We start from the raw sequence: 6053 nt of genomic DNA on the forward strand, positions 1-6053 counted from the left end.
CATCTTGTGTACGAAAAGGTATGAAAACAAAAAAAATACTTTTTTGTAATGCATATATGTAAAAGTGTAAACTTGCTAGAAGTTGGACTCATTGTCAAACCCGATCAAATCCTCCAGATTATGGGTTTCTATTGAGTCTGACGTGAGGTATGTGCCAAATATAGCAATAAAGTTAGCACGAAAAATGGTTACTATAACACGAATAACTTAAGATAATACGAAATAAACTAGTTATATACTCAACTTAGTTTACGGATAATCAGGTCTACTTTTACGATTAAGTAAAAAAAATGTTAATAACAGAAATGAGGTTAAATTTGTGTTCATAAAGGGCTCACCACTTTCGTGCCTTAAGGTAACCCTCGTGCTATTGATAGAAGAAACCAGAGAAGTAGTGAATAGGTCTTTATTTCGATCTTCGCGCAGTCACAGTGGAGCGTGGGACTACCTGTTCAGACAAACAAAGGCTCTGAACATTCAATATAAGATAATAGGAAATATAACGCTTATAAAAAATAAGGAAGTGAATGAATACTTGAACAATACTGTTTTAGCATATGCTTGGTTGTTTGGGGTCAACTCTTAACCAACCAACCTGAGCTGTTACATTAGCTTCCCCTAGAATCGACTTCCGTAGGAACGTCGGTTCGATTAACCTATCTACCGAAAACACCTTAGTTCTATTTATCATCCCAAGGGAAAATTATCAACTCGCTCACTATTTGACTTACAATCAATTACGACTAACGCTGTCAACGATAGTCCATGGATGTCTCTTCATTTACTAGCTTGTCATCTTATTTTGTACCATGTGATCTCTTCTGCAACTATCGCTGACGGTTTGCTGCGTGCTTTCAAGAGAAAGAGTGTGAGAATGTGGAATAAGAATATCTGAGGAAGTGCCGCGAGCGGGCTACCCAACACCATGTTGGTGAGGTACGATTTTTCCATGCTCAGACCGGCTATCAGGTGTTTACTCACCTGCCTCTTGAGTCGCCCTCAAGTAAAAAGTAAAGAAGAATCTACTTCAAAGGCAATAGTGAAAACCAATCAATTCTGAAGAACTGCTCCACTGCCTGCATAAAAATAATAAGATACAAAATGGAAATACATAAATATAATTGATAATTGTTCGGTTCCACGTAAGTGACTGGCCTCCAGAAAGGACTGGTATTCTGGAAGGAAATAGACATAGTGTAGCCATCTTGTGTACGAAAAGGTATGAAAACAAAAAAAATACTTTTTTGTAATGCATATATGTAAAAGTGTAAACTTGCTAGAAGTTGGACTCATTGTCAAACCCGATCAAATCCTCCAGATTATGGGTTTCTATTGAGTCTGACGTGAGGTATGTGCCAAATATAGCAATAAAGTTAGCACGAAAAATGGTTACTATAACACGAATAACTTAAGATAATACGAAATAAACTAGTTATATACTCAACTTAGTTTACGGATAATCAGGTCTACTTTTACGATTAAGTAAAAAAAATGTTAATAACAGAAATGAGGTTAAATTTGTGTTCATAAAGGGCTCACCACTTTCGTGCCTTAAGGTAACCCTCGTGCTATTGATAGAAGAAACCAGAGAAGTAGTGAATAGGTCTTTATTTCGATCTTCGCGCAGTCACAGTGGAGCGTGGGACTACCTGTTCAGACAAACAAAGGCTCTGAACATTCAATATAAGATAATAGGAAATATAACGCTTATAAAAAATAAGGAAGTGAATGAATACTTGAACAATACTGTTTTAGCATATGCTTGGTTGTTTGGGGTCAACTCTTAACCAACCAACCTGAGCTGTTACATGACTTCAAGAATAGTTTAGCTAGGACCCGGTCATATTTCCTTAATTTAGTATGACACCGTGGTTGATAATTATAGTACTTACTTAAGCGTATCAGCCCTCACGGATAAGCAACGAATGTTCGTCAAAAGTCCCCATTGAAATCTTTCCTCAGTGATCCTTTCTAGTTGTTTTAAATTGTAGTATTATATTTTAAAGTTGTGTATATAAAAATTCTTCCACGTGCACACTTGTGATACAATCTTCCTAATTTTTAAGGTGTAGATTTTGTTGATCTTTTAATTACATTTGAAATGGCAAAATCTGCATTTTATCGCAGTTTTTGTTTTTCTTAAGTCTTTACTGAATTTCCATTTTTCCTGAGATTCATTTGTGTTATTTCAGTTGATATTTGATTATAGCAACAACCACATTGATTTCTTTCGCTTTTGTTTGTGTTGCTTGATTTGACAGGAGTTGCTCAGTATTTGATTGTGAATTGAATCATTCTAAAAATTGGAAGCACTCCGTATCATTATAAAAGTAAGTATTACCTATCGAACGATTTGCATGTAGTCTAATCAAAATATAGAGTAGCATTCCTGTGTCATTAATAACACATATTTGTCGCACTAGGTAATACTCTTATATCCGATATCAATTTATCTTACACAATATTCGTCTAAGCCTATCACTTTGTGGAGGATCATAGGCCGCAACTCACCAGGATACTACATAGAACCCTGTACTTAGCGATCCTTCTCAGCTGTCTCCAGTTACTGTTTGTTCTTTCAATGTCTGCCTCCAATCCCCGATGCAATGTGTTCTTGGACTGCATCTCTTCCTTTTCCCTTAAGGATCCCAAGTTTGCGCTTGTCTCATGACGCAATCTGATGGCTTTTGCAATTTACGTCCTATCCACCTCTAAACACTTTCCCAAATCTCCTCTTCATCTAGAATCCGGATTGTCCTATCCCACAGTACGTTGTTGCTGAAAGTATCCTGACAACGGACATTTAGTATTTCACATAAACAGCTGTTCACAAACACCTGTACCTTTCCGAACAGGGTTATACAAGTTTTCCAACTTTCAGCTCCGTACAATAAAACTGTTCTGACGTTCGTATTGAAGATCCTGACCTTGATGTTGGCTGATAGCTGTTTTTAGTTACATATGTTCATCATTCGTATGAATGCTGCCCTTGCTTTGCCAATCCGTGCCTTCACATATGCATCAGATCTTCCTTATTTATCGATGATACTGTACAGATATGTGAAAGTTTCCACCTCCTCCAGAGCTCCTTCATCAAGTGTGACTTGATTAGTGCTCTCTGTTGTATTTCAGGATCTCGATTTTTCCCTTATGTTTACTGAGACCTACCCATTGCTACAACTCAGTACAGTTGATAATGACTTCGCGCGCCGATGCTATGTTTTGGTTTGGCCCCCCTTCTGTTCATTTCGACGTACTTCTGCGGCAGGCATCATAGCCCCTTGAAGTATGCAGTGACCGGGCATACGTTACATATATCCCAAACACTTAGTTGTTGGAGGTTGAATACATCATCAATCGATTTTCAACCCTTACTTAGCACTCCGTAGTCCCAAAACAAACGAGCAGTGCTTCGAAAACATCTGTGATCAAATAATAGTAATCTACGAATATCCTCTACTCTTCACTTGAATTTGTTGGTGTATAAGATTGAGGAGCTAGGTCGTCTGCAAAGTCACGTTCATCTAGGCACATCCGCATAATTATGGTCTACTTCGATATTAGTGCTACTACAATAGTAGACCTAGTCCCTAAATTGTAGATATGTTATGATTTGACCATCTAATTTATAAGATCTTACGTGGAATTGGCATTGTCTATCATGATAATCGGCGATATGGTATCTAGCACTTTTGACGAACACATCCGAGCTGAAGAGGGAATAATACATTTGATGCAATAAGCGGGAGACTACGTGACCGTGCCTGTACGACCAAGTCATGCCATTTCGATTATTTTTTGCTGCGTACTACATTACGTATTTTAATGTACAAAGTTAATGTTCGACCACTTCTAGAATACTCCACGTTTATTCTTAGCAGTGCGCGCATAAAGGATAAACTGAGGCTGGAATTCTTTACACTCACTCAAGTGATTCGACATGCAGAAACTCCTCATTATGACATCCGTAATTCCTTGATACTAGTGAGACAAACTTATTCTAAATCATCTCTCTATATGAATTACTTTGCCTGTAAATTTTCTAGAATCTGGAATAATCTACCACAATCTATCCGTACGATAAAATCACTCCCATTATTTGTTCGCTACATACTGCTCTTCTAAAAATGCATTGAATGTTGTAGCACCTGTAAGTGTATCTCATCCCACAATAGATATTATAGGAACTTTAAAGGTTTAGCCGATTTTATTAGTGCATTCCCTGAGTGAAACCACCTACTTGCTGTCACTCCATGTTAACACCGTCCCTAGCAACTTTAACTAATTTGAATAACATCAACAGTATATCACTGTGTCACATGCATTTTGGCAGATCTGATTGACATATTTTGGTAATGACTGCTTTGTTGTTCCGTGCTCTTCTTTCGCTTCAATTTCTCTAGTTGTAGATAATTGGCAATCATTCAATCTGGCACAGGAAATGACCTTAACTACACCGTTCATAAATCAACAGGCTGTCCATTTAAGAAAAATTAAAAATTCCTGGCTGATGCACTGGATCGCTGTAATACACGTACTACCTAAACAATTACTGAACTAGTATACCTAAAACTATCTTCTATCACATGTTTGTTCTGTACATGTTATGTTGCTATTCATATCAAATTGATCATGCCTGTAAACTGGCGTGAATTCTGTAATTATCATTTTCAGAATATATATATATATATATATATTACTGAATTTTCCACCGTGTTAGATGTTTGATGTGAATTTTCTCAGCCATCTTATGTTCATCTCCGAGTATTGTGTGGTTAGAACCAATACCAATACACTACACTCCTACCTAGAATCTATGGCAAGCTTGGAAAGGGTACACTCTTACATCAGATAAACGAAGTCAAATACAGAAACTGCTGAAAAGAAAATATTGAAAGTCTGAAAAACACTTCGTACGACCGATTGGGGATTATTTACAGATAACCCATCGGAAAACGCTGTTAACATTATCACTTGTTAACTTAAATTATGTTTTGATATTTTTTACCTGATTGGGACCATTTTCGTAAGTTTAGATCAACTTATGTCTTCCTAACTGAAGCGAATATGAAGGGTAGAAAGTGAGCATACAAGGAGAAAAACTCCATTGAAGTTCGCAAGCTAAGTAGTCTGGCAAACCTAGATATTAGGCGTCTGAACTCGGTGTTTACTCAGGAACTTCTATCTCGCGAAAACGTTACAAGTATGTGGAAACTCTCTAAAGAGCTAACAGGTGAGAGACACATTAGAAGCGGTAACCAGATAAATGTGACTTAAACAAGTCTTTTGTACGTCAGTCATCTGATCTCATGATCCACAGGCTCTAAGAATAGTTGTGTTCCAATTTTCTATGGATATGAGGTTAAAATATGTTGCGTTTTGCTATTAAGGTTCCTAGTCAGTCCATGTCGTCCCATGATATTTTCATACCCGGTGTTGTCTCGTATCAGAATGGTCACGTCCTCTTTCAGGCACTTCTCTACGATCAATGAAGCACTAGATGGACATAGTCGTTTTACTAGAATTTCATTGTCAGTTTAAGGCGGATTTCTACCACCTTGAGCTTGAAGCTAATTGTGAAAACTAGAAAGTGTATCATAATTTCTCACGGATTGCAAGCCAAGCTTACTCAGTACCTCTTAATTAATGTAACCAACTCGAACTCTTCGGGATAAGCAACTAGATATTGCTCAAGCTTTCATCTGAGGTTCCACGTATTTATCCTACCATTTGAACGACCACGGAGTTGAATATGTAACTATTTTCCCAATTGATATATTACACGCGTGGAAGTGATGTACCGCAATTCTAATAAAACTTTGAAACAAATAACAAGATAAATATCATTTCTTGCAAACACCACAATTTATACACAAATACAATCTGCTACAGATTACAAGATTTAGCGACCGAAACGTTTATACTTTTTCATACTTACGTATAAACCTGAATATTTCTGTCGTTCGTCTTCGCTAGTTTCATACACTGGTTCCTACATAATTTATAAATATTTAAACTGCTAGACCAATTTGTCTGTGCGAGGTGCCGAATCT

This window comes from Schistosoma haematobium, chromosome 3 (assembly GCF_000699445.3).
Source record: "Schistosoma haematobium chromosome 3, whole genome shotgun sequence".
NCBI lineage: Eukaryota > Metazoa > Platyhelminthes > Trematoda > Strigeidida > Schistosomatidae > Schistosoma > Schistosoma haematobium.